The following is a 15,544-nucleotide window of genomic DNA, read 5'->3' as shown; positions in this document are numbered from 1 at the left end:
TCACAGAGGCGACCCAGTTCCTCTGATGAAGTCGACAAGGAAAAGAACATGACATCAGTGGGTTTCTAAGTTTCTTTTACATTTACTTTTTATTGGCACCTGCAATATAAAGAGAGACAAAAGAAATGGGGCCAGATTTTTTGAATGATACAAAGAGAAGATGGACAGTAAAAACCACTCCATGAAGAAATAAAGAGAAGAGCAAGAAGTGCTGGAATGGAGGACAAAAATTAAAGGAATAGTAGCTGCACTTGAGGAGTGGCAGAAAATGAATGGGGATACGGTGTGCTGTCTTCACACAGAGGTCAGCATTCTGCAAAAAGACAAGACGAACCAACATAAGGCATACAAGCATGGGAATAACAATGCCAAATTCAAGAACATATTACTTAGAAGGAAATTATGTATCTGTAAGGAAAATCATACCCATTAAAAACTGGGAGAACACTAGCAAAGACTGGCAGTGATTTTCCTTTGCACCTCTCAGCACATGAACTTCCCCGTTTTGTTCTAGATTTGCCAATACTAAGGTGCTAGGCATATGACTGATCTACGCTGTGCGCCTGTCGATGACACGTAGAAAGCCCAGCTTTACGCAGTGCTATGGTCAGAAGACAGTTGTAGCTACCTAGCATCTTGCCTGTGTCCCACAGGCTGCTCATTTTTGCCATGATGGGTAAATTACTCTTCCCCCCAGATGACCCTGAGCCCCTGCTTCAGCCTTATGATTTTTCCTCCACCTTTGTCCCCGCATCTTTTTCCTTGTGAAATAGCCAGTTGTGAGCAGTTCCCTGTAGCAGGCCCCTGTGTGATTACAGTCAGAGCTGGGCGGCTGATGTCCAGGGAGCCTGTGGAAAGGGACAGCGGGAACTGCCTACTGCCAGCGTGGGCAAGCAGCAGCCCTTCGTCGTGTCGTTCATCTGCTGAGCACCTAGGGCATGCCATAAAACAGGAAACGTTCCCCAAAAAAGGCAACTGCAGTAGGCTAAGAGCAGAACAAGGAAGCTGAGCACAGTTCTTCAAGACACTTATTACTCACGGCAAAGATAGGCGAGTTGGACAGGCAGAGTGCTATAGACTGGAAAGCCCAAAGCATTGTACTACCGTGAGTTGCCAGATCATGTCAGATCATGTCAGAGCAAAGGCGAACTCCCCGTGACAACTATGGAAATGCTTCTCTTCTTTTTCCAGATCCTGTTTTTTTGAAAGAGCTCAGCATCAAATCTGCGTAGCATCAAGTCTGTGTAGGCTGTGCCTGCTTAATCTTGCAGCACACAGGCACGCTGCATGTCTGAAGTACCCATCTCAACAAAAACCTGCCAGTCCTCTGCTTACTGGGGAAGCTGTACTGTGCTGGAGACAGGTTACAGGTGGCAGTGGGCTATGCTGTTTCACAACCTTGCACTGTTTTCCTGCCTTGGACTGTTTTCCCCATGTCTCGTGTCTCAGAGTTGCACAGCCTTATAAATCATAGAGAACTGAAAATATATATAAGCTGACCTACCTTACTGCAAAGCAAATACTGGCATATGTGTATTCTGCATCCCTAGAACCCCCACAGAAATGTGGAGGGCCACCAAGTTTGAGGACAGGGCTCAAAGAAACAGTAATTTGCATACAAGGGACGAAGGACGTGATCTGCCTGTGCCAAGGCCTAAGCGGGCACGTGGTGCTGAGCATTCCTGCACCTAAAAAATTAAACGTTCACAAGTAAAACACTGATATGCCTTGTGAAGCACCCTGGCAATTTATTCATGACACATTAGAGAGGATGTTGGTAATAGTGCTTTGTGCAAAGAAGGTAAATAGTGGGAATTAATTTAATTACCATTAGACTTGAATCACAGATTTTTCTTGACTGTTTTTGTCAGGGACCTGCAAGGGGAGGCTGCTCCTGACAGGATGGAGAGCAGTGCCAGGACGGTGCCCGGCAGCCCCAGGGACCTGCATGGGGCCAGCAGAGCAGGTTGGGGAGAGGAGCCAGGGCCAGCCTCAGTTGCCAGACAGGTCCACAGGGACAAGGCAGTTAAGTCCAAGGCCAAGAAAACTGAGGCCAAGTTCAGCGAGGGACACAGCTAGGCAGGGTCAAGGCTGCGACACAGCCCAGACCAGGAGCAAGGGTGAGAGTCTGAGCCTCATACTGCACGATGGGAGCCTCATCAAGGCATCGTCTCTCACACAGCTCTTTCCCAGCAGCATGACCTTAGGTTGCAGCTGCACCACATTAGGGCTGGCTTCCACCAAACCTGGGGTGCTCAGTGTCCTGACAGCTCTCCAGTGAAGCCAGTGAAGTAAATGGTTTAATAGCTGCAGCTGACATAAAAGAAGCTCTCTGGCCAGGTGTATGCCCAAACCCCTGCTCATTCCTAACATGCAGGAGAACAGCCTACAGCACCTGATAACTGAGAAAACAAAACGCAAGGAAAGACCTCATACTTGCAGCAGAATCAGTGCTTCAGGAAAGTGAGATGGGATGGTTCAAACTTGTGCTCTGTGAAATACTAAACTGTATGCAAAACCTCACAATGAACTTTAAAAAGTTGCAAGCGCTGGAAAACTTCCAGAGTACGCACTGCTGCCTTAGAGCTGATGTTGAGTCACAGCGTCTTTCTCTAAAGCAGGTTCATGTGTTTCAGCCACCTTTGTTGGCTAGGAGTCATTATCACAACATGAGAAAAAAAAGCTCTATTTTTGATATCTTTCTGCTGCTCTGTTTTGTGTTGCCACATTTTCATCATTTTATGGGTAAAATGAAAAGCAGAAATCCTAGAAGATCACATGATGATAAGTAATTTATCTCATAAACCTTTACGAGATATCAATGTCTGTCACAGGCAAATGTGCAGTGCATGAACTAGAGAACATTTATCTTTTAATTTATAGTAGTGTTTCCTACTTCGGTGCTGGGGCAGCCATGATCAGGCAGCTGCAGCCCCTGAGGCAAGCCCAGGAAAATATAATTTCACTTGTATTTGGTTTAATTGTATTGTCAATACGTATCAGTATCTCATTTTATGCCTGGACCTAAAAATATTTCATCTGTACTTGTTCCAGCATCATTGAGTTGTTTGGCAACCCATCCTTTTTAGGTAACTATGCATGTTTTTCCACCCATCCCTCATGAAATGCCAGTTTAAATCCCATTCTCCTTTGTACACCTGCTGCTCCTTTTTACTCCATTATACATCGGGCAGTTGGTGGGCACGCACCTCCTCCTGGGGAAGCCCCACCACACCACTGCTGTTAAAGACAGATCACACATTGCCACAGAAGTTATAAAAAGTCTTTCTCTTGCTTTTAGCACAGGACTTTAAGTTCAGAAAACACAACACACTGAGGTCTTAAACGTTCAGGTTTACTCTGCACCCCAGTGTGTTCCCTGGGTCATATTAAAGCCAGCTGAAAGAAGCGTCAGGTTTTCTCCAGACCAGGGGCCCTTTCTGTCACTGTCAGCCTAGATTTGCAAGCTTCCGTGGAAGCGGTCTCCGTCACTCGGGTGCCCCGCTTCCGCCGTCCCTTGGCACACCGGCTGAGCGCCCAGCAACCCCAGCGAGCGAAGCAGCGCCTCACGGCCATGTCTGCAGAAATGACTGGGGCTACTCCTTGCACGCGAGATGCAGTGGGAACCCAACTCTGGTTGTCTCCAGCTGACAGTATTAGTTCTCGATTCTGCGTTGCAGTGAGGGGGTTGAGCCATCCAGAGGGCTGGATTTCTGGTGAACTGTTCCAGTTTCTTGATTTCTTTCATGTTAATGAATGCTGTCTCTCTTTTTCCTGTTTTATATAGAGGGTAAAGAAGTTAACGCTAGGGCAGACAAACAGCATGGTATTTATGAATTATGAAAAATAATTCATTTTGCAGTCAGTGTTAATTGAACGAGTGTCATAAATATAGATAATATACCTACTTGAATAATTTAGACTGGCTTATCATTGTCATTGGTAACAGTCACGGTGTTTGTCTATGAATATTCATATAGCATCATTAAGATATAATGCAGAATAATTAACATGTTAAACTACGAATGTTAATGACAAGAGTTTAATTCTTAATTTCTAAGGCCTTTATAAATGTGATATCATCCTTGAAATGTCACTGTATCCATAGTGCTTAATCTGACAATGCATATTTTTATTTATACAATGTAATATTGGTCATAAGGTAGAGCTTTCCAGTTATTTTTATTGCCATTTACTAAAGGCTTAAAGTACAAAGATAATGGATTAAATGCTGACTTTTGAAATTTATAAATTACAAATAATATTTCTGTAAGATAATATTACTGTAACATCTTAAAAAAAAAAATATACTTTGCATTTTCTTTGCAATTCTATCCACTATAGATAAGTTTAATGTGGTCTTTTCTCATCTCTGTATCATGAGGGATAATGAAGTATTAACTTTGTCCATTTTTTTACTCTTTGTAATGAGCCGCGGGCTTTGTCTAGTCCGGCAAAACGGAGGCTGAGGGGCGACCTCATCACTCTGCAGCTTCCTGAGGAGGGCATGTGGAGAGGGAGGTGCGGATCTCTGCTCCCTGGGATCCAGGGACAGGACACATGGGAAGCTGCATCAGGGGAGCTTTAGACTGGGCGTTAGGAAGCATTTCTGTATCAAGAGGGTGCTCAGACTCTGGAACAGGCTTCCTGGAGAGGTGGTCGATGCCCCCAGCCTGTCAGTGTTGGAGAGGCATTTGGGCAATGCCCTTAACAACGTGCTGTGACTTTTGGTGAGCCAAATCTCATCTAGAAAATCTCATCTAGGCTTCCTTCCCCATGGAAGGTTGGAGCAAACAATGTTTTGAGCTCCCTTCCAACCTCAGCTGCTCTATGATGATTTATAAGCTCTTCAAGCCTTGAATCCCTTCCCTGTTTTGCCAGACAAATGATATGAATCTTAAGGAGACCTGGAGCTGAAGGATGGGCAGAGAGTGTGCAAGGACCGTGGCTTCTTTACTTTGTTATTCTTCTCCATAATGCAGTATTTCATAACCCTTTTAACTGCTCTTGCTAGTAGAACTTAAACCATTAAAGACAACTAGCTTTTCTCACATACCTAGCACTGATAAATGTGCTAATGAATTTTTATTTTTATTTCTGTTTCTGTAGATTTCTATTTCTATTTCTGTAAATTTCTATTTCTAAATCTGTATTTCTATTATATGGTAATTTGGGGTTTGCCTCTTTAATGGACTGAATGATGATTTCCATTTACTAGCTAGAGAAAAGGGAACAGTAGTGATACCGCTTCCTTTGAAGTAAGAGTTTTAGTGTAACTTTTGGAATATCTAGAGTGTTCTTGAAGTTTGGCCTCTACTTATAATAAACATATATAACAAAGCTCATGAGTCACAGCAAATCTGCTCTTTGATTTTATGTATCTGGGAGCAGGAAAAATGGATTCACATGAGGAGGTTAAGCCAAAACAGAAATAAGTCAGGGCAGCCAGACAGCAGTTGATGAATTTGTCATCTGGCACAATAGTCCAAAGCTGAAGTACTCCTGCATTTAGAGGGAGAAAAAAAAAAAAAATCATTTGTCTTCCTGAAGTTCGGTGATTTCGAACTGAGAAGCTGTTTCTTAAGTGAGGAGTGAGAGCATCAAGTTATTTGCTTCAATGATGAAACGTTGCCCAGAAATCCAAACAGAGATCTTTTCAGCAGAAGTTCCTGAAATAATTCAAAAGAAGAGATGTCAGCTTGTCCCCCTGCAGTGTTTTTCAACATCCCTATTTGACTTTGAAGGACTTGTAGAAGTTCTTCTTTCTGCGGTTGTCCCTGAAACAACCAGAGTTCATTTTCAAACACAAACACAGTTTTCACATGTCAGGCAACACCTTTAATGCTATTTGCTCCATATTAAGTTCACCCAAATGAAACAAGATATAACCCAGGAGTGCACCATCTAAAATCCACGATGGTTTGTTAGTTCAGAGCGTTTTGGTTTGTCTTTAATGAATAGTTTTATGCATTTAACAGTTTTAAAATAAGTTGTGAGAGTTATTATACAGTGCAGTGAAACACCACTTTGCAGGAGCTCTTTGGTAAGGTTTTTGGGTTGTCTCTGCATGCATATGAATACACCCAAGAATTCCTGAACAATTTTTGTGTTGCAGTCTACACTCAGCTGTTTCCATGTTAGCAGTTCACAATCTATTAGTGCAGTCAAGTATCCAAAATTCGAGAAGGCAAGTGTCAGCTCCTCAAAATTCCACATTTTCTCTACCACATTTTCACAACTACTTGGATACAGTGCAGCCCCCCAGCCCTGGGCAACCCTGAGGCATGCTTTGCTGGTGCTCCTCGAGTCCTGAGGAGATTTCCTCAGGTGCCCGTGATGCTGCCCATCCATGCAGTGTCTGTGCACTGAAAATTAATTTGCCACAGCCTTCTCAACTATTAAGAATGTTGTATTAACTCATCTGTTTCCAGAAATACGCAGTGTCTTAAACCCGTTGCACCACCATCCCCCGAGTTGTTCCCGGCGCTGACCCTGAGGATATTTGCTTGGGCTGCGGCAGCTAGCTCGTCACCAGCCTCCTAACCCCACAGAAGCTGGCCCTTATACTGCCTTAGTAACACCTTTTTCTGAAGTCTGAGTGTAGCTCAACTGAACATTAAAAGCGCCAGCACAGCACTGATTTAATCCAGATGCTGGTCGTTTAATACGAATCCGCAGCCTCTGTCGCACCGCAGACCATTGGGACCCCAGAGTCAGGTGCAGGCTGCAAGTGTTGTGCGGAGACCACCCCCGCTCTGCCCTGCAGCCACAGCAATTAGTGGGCTCTTAGTACTTGATTTGCTTTGTCAGTCTTGTTTACGTTTCTGTCGAAAGGAAAGGAGGCGCTTTGTGAACAGACGTTACTGTTTGCCACTTTTAAAATAAATAATCTCATACCTAACTTCTGTTTTCTGTTTGTGGGCCAGAGTGTAGACATCTCCTGGCACTGAAGGCTGCTCCAGCACACAGAAAGACATGAAACAGTTCCAGTGCATTTACAAGAGGTATATTTTGTAACAGCTTGTGCAATGTTATTTCCAAATAAGATAATATTTATGCCCTGAAAATTTTAAAATCATGGCACAAACTGACCACAAAGAATAGGATAAAATGTCCGGTTTTTTAAATGAAAACAGTAGTATACTGTGCGAGAGTGAATTTTAGTTGGTGGGAGAAGACCTGTAATAAGTAACATGTTGTGCTTTGTTCATTAAACCTGTATGGGAGGGTATAGATGAAAGATTTATGTGCTCACAAGAAGGCTTGATAGCTCAACTGAAGGACATTCGGCAAAGTAAACAAGACCCGTGGCTGAAGGGGTTGAATAATCACATTCTTGCATAAGTTCACCCACAGGGCAACGAGGAAGACCCTCAGCCTTCATCCTTACGACCACCAGGAGGTAGAAAAAGACCCCCTAGCAACAGAAGGAGTATGCGCAGAGTATCGCCCTGATTGCGACATCACCCTGATTGTGACGTTGCGAATACAGAAAATGAGACTGTATATAATGTGCTTACACGAGGCGGGAAGTTGCGAGCCGTTGGCGGAGTGCAGACTCCCCGGCCGCCCAGCGCTGCCTTTGCTCTTGTTCGCTTGCTAATATAATAAAATTCACATTGGATTTTGACACTTTAAATTGTCTGTGTCTCTACCTATCACAATTTGGTGCCGTGACTCGGATCGCGACTAGATTGTGGCCTGCAGCTGCACTGGGGAGGCGCCCCGCCATCTGGCGGCCCCTGCAGCCCTCAGGTCGCTTCTGTCTCGACCGACGAACCTAAATTGAACACTGAGCAAAGGAGAACCGGTAACCCTGTAATCTTTGTGCACGAAGCCCCGAACGAAGACGCAGGACGCGTGAGTATAGGCCGGGAATCCGTTCGGTTTGGGTTGGGTATCCTGGGGCACGGTGTATGAGACGTCCTGCCAGGGCGAAGTGAGTGCGGACCCTCTAGTAGTGCGTTTCTCGTAGCCCGCGAGGGAGCGAGCCACAAACGAGGGGAGCAGTTGGTGTGTGTGTGTGAGTGCCTCAGAAGATGGGACAAAGGAAAAGCAAGCCCTTTGAGCCCATGGGAGAGGGGCCCCATGTGAAATTGCCCCAAATACCGCCCGATAGTCCCCTAGGGCTGATGTTGAAACACTGGGATAACTTTCCCTCTAGGCAGGGAAAAGATAAGGTGAAAATGATCCATTATTGCATGGAAGTCTGGGGCGGACAACAGATTCGAGGAGACCATCTGTATTGGCCTGTTTTTGGATCATTTGAGGACTGGATATGTCAGGCGCTAAACATTTATGTTAACTCAAAGGAACCATTTAATTTGGAGGAAAGTGAATATGCCAGTCTGTGGATGGTAGCTGACACTAGGGTAAATTTATACCCTTTAAAAGAAAAGGGGGGTGGCTACCGAGGGAGGAAGAATAGAGAGGAAGACGCGGTCCCTGTAATACCACCACCATACATTCCCCCTCCACCGCCTCCCCCTCCCATTTCACCACCACCCGCACCGCTTCAACCCTTGCCCTCGGCCCTTCACCGCTCGAACCCTGATTCGCCCCCCTGTTCCCCTGAAACTTACAGACGTAGAACCAGGAGCCAAACACGACGTACACATGAGGGTGGCGGTTTGTACCCCTTGAGGGAAGTGCCAATGGGGGGTCCACAGCCAGGAATAGGGTTCGTATCCGTCCCTATTAACTCAGGGGACGTAAGACACTTTAAAGATAAAATGGGGGATCTCCTGGAAGATCCGCTGGGGGTAGCGGAAAGAGTGGATCAATTTTTAGGACCCAATACTTATACATGGGATGAGATTCAGGCTATTTTAGGGATTTTATTCACCACAGAGGAGAAAAACATGATCAGGAGGGCAGGGATGCGAATTTGGGACGCACAGCATGCCCAGGGGCCAGCGGCAGATGTGAAATGGCCCCTACAGAGGCCCAATTGGGATCACCAGGACCTGGTACATAGGGGCCACATGCAAGATCTTAGAAATATCATCATCCAGGGTATCAGGGAGGCAGTCCCTAGAGGACAGAACATTAATAAAGCTTTCAAAGAACATCAAGAAGCAGATGAGTCGCCCACTAAATGGTTAGAGAGACTACGAAAGAGTCTCCAAATGTATTCCAGTCTGAATGTAGACACTCAGGAGGGGCAGGCTCTGCTGAAAATGCAATTTGTAGCAAATGCATGGGAAGATATTAGAAGAAAAATTGAGAAGATAGATGACTGGCAAAACAGAGGCTTGGATGAGTTATTGAGGGAGGCACAGAAGGTGTTTGTCAGAAGGGAGGACGAGAGGTTTAAGAAGCAGGCAAGATTGATGGTGGCAGTGGCTCGGGAAGGACAGCGTGGGGGTGGGATTAGATCGACTCACAAGACAGACCCAAGGCCTGGGGTGGAAGGAACAAGGAGAAAGGACGTGGAGTGTTATTATTGTGGGAGGAAGGGTCATATGAGAAGGGAATGCAGAAAACGGCTGCAGGATGAGAAAATATTCAAGGAGGATTAGGGGTGTCAGGGGCTCTATTTGCTGGGGGCTAGACATAAAACCGAGCCCTTGATAAAAATTAAAATAGGTCCCCAGCAACAGGAAATCGAGTTCCTTGTGGACTCCGGGGCCGAGAGGTCCACAGTACAAGAGTTACCCCGGGGATGTCACTTGTCCCCGGAGACAATGCAAGTAATTGGAGCAAAAGGAGAGCCTTTCGGGGTTCCAGTAATAAAAGACGTTCTTTTTGAAACGGAATCTAAGTTTGGGGTGGGATCCCTATTGTTGGTCCCAGAAGCAGATTATAACCTACTGGGACGAGATATGATCATCACACTAGGCATTAATTTGGAAGTTAAAAATAATGAGTTACAAGTAAAATTATGTCCCCTTAGGAGTGAGGATGAAGTAAAAATTAACCCCGAGGTTTGGTACACTCCGGAGACAGTGGGCAAACTGAATATCCCACCCTTCACTGTAACTATCAGGGATCCGGAAATTCCAGTAAAAATAAAACAATACCAAATCTCACGAGAAGGCAGGATGGGGTTGAAACCAGAGATTGAAAGATTAATTAAACAAGGGCTACTGGAACCATGCATGTCTCCCTTCAATACACCCATCTTACCCGTAAAGAAAACTGATGGGTCTTATAGATTGGTCCATGACCTACGGGAAATTAATAAAAGAACACTTGCAAGATTCCCAGTTGTGGCAAATCCGTATACTTTACTGAGCCAGCTGGGACCTGAAAGTCGATGGTACAGTGTGATTGATCTCAAAGACGCATTTTGGGCTTGCCCACTAGATAAGGACAATAGGGATTATTTTGCCTTTGAATGGGAGGATCCTGAAACCCACAGAAAACAGCAGTTAAGATGGACAGTGTTGCCCCAAGGGTTCACGGAATCTCCCAATCTATTCGGACAGGCCCTGGAGCACATTCTCCAAGAGTACGAGCAGGGAGAAGGAGTACAGCTGATTCAGTATGTAGATGACCTCCTGATAGCTGGACAAGAAGAGGAAAAAGTCCGCGTGGAGAGTATCAAATTGTTAAATTTCCTAAGCCTAAAGGGATTGAAGGTTTCCCGATCAAAATTACAGTTTGTAGAACCAGAGGTCAAATATTTGGGACATTGGCTGAGCGAAGGGAAAAAAAAGGTAGATCCCGAGCGAGTAAATGGGATACTATCAATGCCCCCTCCGGCAAACAAAAGACAGGTTCGTCAGCTGTTGGGATTAATGGGGTACTGCAGACAATGGATTGAAGATTATAGTAACAAAGTCAAGTTTCTATATGCCAAATTAAGCCAAGAGGGACTGTTAAAGTGGTCTAAGGAGGATGAAAAGCAATTAGAAAGCTTAAAAGAGGATTTAATTAATGCACCAGTATTAAGCTTACCAGACTTAAAAAGACCATTTTACTTGTTTGTGAATATCGATGGGGGTACGGCATTCGGAGTATTGGCACAGGAGTGGGCTGGGAAAAAGAAACCTATAGGATACCTGTCCAAACTTTTGGATCCAGTGAGCCGTGGGTGGCCAACCTGCCTGCAAGCGATAGTGGCAGCAGCTCTGCTTGTGGAAGAGGCACACAAAATAACATTCGGGAGCGAATTGAAAGTTCTATCACCTCACAACATCCGGGGAATTTTACAACAAAAAGCCGAAAAATGGATCACCGATTCTAGGTTGTTAAAATACGAAGGGATTTTAATCTCCTCACCAAAACTAACTTTAGAAAGCACTACTTTACAAAATCCGGCCCAGTTTTTGTACGGGGAACCTGAAGGGGAAAGGTTGACACATAATTGTCTACATACCATTGAGGAACAAACAAAGATAAGGCCAGACTTGGAGGAGGAGGAACTGGAAGGTGGAGAAAAGCTGTTTGTGGACGGGTCCTCTCGAGTGGTAGGAGGGAAGAGAAGATCAGGGTATGCAGTAATCGGGGGAAGAAATCTTAATGTAATAGAATCAGGACCCTTGAACGCAGCATGGTCAGCTCAAGCATGCGAACTTTATGCAGTACTCCGAGCATTATGTTTACTAAAGGGAAAGGCAGGAACAATATATACAGATTCAAAGTATGCATATGGGGTAGTCCATACCTTTGGAAAAATTTGGGAAGAGCGGGGCCTCATAAATTCCCAGGGAAGGGATTTAATACACCAGGGCCTAATAACCCAAGTCCTTCACGCCCTAAGAGGTCCTAACCGAATTGCAGTGGTACACGTGAGAGGCCACCAGAAAGGCCTAGATTTCCGACAGCGGGGTAATAATGCTGCGGATCAGGAGGCTAGAAAAGCTGCTCTAATGGTTCTAAGGGCTCAGGATCCCTTCAAACAGAGAGAAGAATGTATCAACTGTGGAGGTAATCTCTATAAGGAACCTTGTTATGCTTGCTGGGAGGATTGGGGCATGGATGGGATAGCATGTGCCTGTGAGAATCCGAGAGCAAAGCATTGTTTGCATCATGGAAAGGTGGTCCACCTCCTCAGTTTCACCACTCAAGAAGAGGAGAAATTACATAAAATAGGGGTAAAAAAGGATGAAATGGGAAAATGGGTGTTACCTGATGGGAGACAGGTACTTCCAAAATCCTTGGCTATGGGGGTATTACAAAGAATCCACGATACCACACATTGGGGAACCCAAGCTTTGATAGACCAATTCGCTAATAAATACATGTGTATGGGTATTTATAGTCTGGCCAAGCAAATAACAAACAGTTGCTTAGTGTGTCAAAAGGTCAACAGGAGTCAAGTAAGAGAAAGACCTTTAGGGGGAAGAGAGCTGGCACATAGGCCTTTTGCGAGGGTTCAAATAGATTTTACTGAACTCCCAAAGGTGGGTAGGTACAAATATTTACTGGTAATCGTGGATCACCTTACGCACTTTGTGGAAGCATACCCGACTGCACGAACAACGGCCCAAACTGTAGTAAAGGTGCTGTTAGAAGAAGTTATCCCAAGATATGGGGTAATAGAAGCCATTGATTCCGACAGGGGACCTCATTTTGTGTCTAAAATAGTTAAGGATACCTTGGGGGCCTTGGGAATAAATTGGGAATATCATACCCCTTGGCATCCCCAAAGTTCAGGAAGAGTAGAAAGAATGAACGGGGAGATAAAGAAACAGCTCACCAAATTGATGATTGAGACCAAACTATCATGGGTCAAGTGTCTGCCCCTCGCACTTTTAAATATAAGGACCCAACCCCGTACAGATGTAGGGATTTCCCCATTCGAGATGTTATATGGGATGCCCTATGACCTAGAAGTTCCACATAATCACCCTCAATTAAAAGAATCACATGTACTGTGGTACATCACTCAAATAATGAGTCGTAGGGAACAGTTGAAGAAAAAAGGATTGCTTGTCCAACGACCCCCATTAAACATGGCAATCCATAAAGTGAAACCCGGGGACTGGGTGTTGGTTAAATCATGGAAAGAGACCTCATTAACTCCACAGTGGGAAGGGCCTTATCTTGTTTTACTTACTACAGAAACCTCCATACGAACAGCTGAAAGAGGGTGGACTCACGCCAGCCGAATCAAAGGACCCATAAAGAATCAACAGTGGCAAGTGACCAGTGTACCTGGGGACCTAAAAATAAAATTTCAAAAGACCTGAATGAATACTTTTGAAATTGAATATATTGAAAATCCAATTCTGACTAAAGATGGGCATGTAAGATTGCAGATATTAAGTTGTAACTGTTACTCATTCATGTGCTTTGTGTGTAAGGTGTGTCGGGAACGGTGGTGGGCCCATTGCCGAGACTGAAGATCCCAAGGGGCGTCTGCTGAATCTGCTGGGAGTGGGAAAGAGAACTTACAAAATTGGCACTAAAAATTAAAAGAATCACAGGGAGAGACTATTCCCGAATCAAGGGAATGGTGGGGGATATTTGCTAAGGGAATCCGGCCCGAAAATTATTGTTACCATTCGAAAGAACCGATTCCTTTTGTCGCTGAAATAGTAAGAGGGCAGTGCCGGAAGTTCCTGAAAGGGGTGAAGTGCAACACACCTCAAGTTAAAGATACCAACTGGAATTCGTACATCCTGAGGCAAGCTGCTAAAGTAAGCACTAGCCCTCCTGAAGAATACCCCTGCTGCCGAGAAGATGGTACCCCTCGTGGCTCGAAGCAACCGAGTCGACGAGCGAGGCAGAGGAGTAAAAAACTGTGGAGGAACGAACCCAATGATTGGGACTGCAAAGCAGTGCTTGAGATCCTGCCTCAAGGATGGTAGCAAAAAGGCGAAGCCCTGGAGTGCAAATGACAAAAATCGGGTACGGGTATCAAATTGGGGTAGGAATAAGCAATTGGTATATTACAAAACCCACCATTTTTCCCGATACATATTTATAGGGGCAATCTGGGTAGTCTTCTGCGTCCCTATCTGTGAGCCATACGCACACCAACCTTTTAATTGGACCCTATCTAGATGGGAAGACCAAGCATTAATTAAGAATATCACTAAGTCAGGAGCACCCACCTTCCAGTTGACGGTGGGATCCCTCAGTCCCTATTGGCACCCAGACCGGGTAGCACCATTCTATATGTGCCCAGCCTCAAACCCAGGCAAAGGATACTGTAACTCACCGGGGCACTATTATTGTGCATATTGGGGGTGCGAAACCATAGCATTGGATTGGACCCCTGGGGGAGGAGTTGACAAGTTCATTACAGTAAAGTGGAGGCCCTCAGGCTGCACGAAACCAACACGGCATAATTATATAGACACTGGAAACGGGCCACCATCGGGAAACGTATGTCAGGGAATAAACATAACCGTCCTAAACCCAGAGGACTCAGCATGGATAATCGGAAAAACCTGGGGTGTCCGGCTTTATGTGGCCGGTGCCGACCCTGGTAGCCTATTCTTTATAAAAAAGGAGGCCATTCCAAATGATCCTGAACCAATTGGACCAAATCCTGTGCTCACACATGAACAAATTCTGGGACCCGCAAATGATACTGAAATTAGCGATAATATCCAGCTTACTAGTAAAAACCCTCACTCTGGTATAACTATCCCGGAAGAAGATTTAGGAGGGAATACCTTATGGAAAGTGATGCAAGCGAGCTACCAAATATTGAATAAAACTAACCCACAAATGACCAGCTCCTGTTGGCTGTGTTACGGCATTAGACCACCCTTTTACGAGGCTGTGGGAATTACATCTAAGGCCAAGCGTGTAAATGGGACGAACCCTGCACAATGTTTATGGAGAAAAGGAAAAGATCAGGTCCAAGGTCTCACCTTGGAACAAGTAACAGGAAAAGGACGGTGCGTTGGGACAATTCCACCCATAAAACAGCATCTGTGTAATGTAAGTATTTCACTCACCAAGGAAGCCCCCGCGGATTGGTTAATACCAGCGCCAAACACAAAATGGGTGTGCTCAAGTATCGGAGTAACACCCTGCTTGAGCCTACAAAATTTTAATAAAAACAAAGATTATTGCATACAAGTAGCAATAATTCCAAAAATTGTATATCACTCAAATGAGTTTGTCTACAATTATCAAACCACCCCCGAGCACCATCTTGCTAGGAGAGAACCGTTTACAGCTCTGACCATAGCCGCCCTCCTTACAATTGGAGGAACCGGAGCGGCCACAGGGATAACCTCTCTGATTAATCAACAAGCTGAATTTAAGTCACTTAGAGTAGCAGTGGATGAGGATTTGAGCAGAATAGAAAAATCAATAGACGCATTGGAAAAATCACTAAGATCACTATCAGAAGTGGTGCTTCAGAATAGACGTGGCTTGGATTTATTATTCTTGCAGCAAGGGGGATTGTGTGCAGCTTTAAAGGAAGAGTGCTGTGTGTATGCAGATCATACCGGAATAGTACGGGACACAATGGCAGAGCTAAGAAAGGGGTTGGAACAACGAAGGAAAGAACGAGAATCCCAACAAAGTTGGTACGAATCATGGTTTAATCATTCTCCTTGGCTTACTACTTTATTGTCAACATTGGCGGGACCATTAATACTGCTCACTTTAACGCTTGCGTTCGGACCTT

This window comes from Leptosomus discolor, chromosome 3, assembly GCF_034619465.1.
Source record: "Leptosomus discolor isolate bLepDis1 chromosome 3, bLepDis1.hap2, whole genome shotgun sequence".
In the NCBI taxonomy this organism is placed as follows: Eukaryota; Metazoa; Chordata; class Aves; order Leptosomiformes; family Leptosomidae; genus Leptosomus; species Leptosomus discolor.
Note: the sequence above shows the minus strand (reverse complement) of the source record.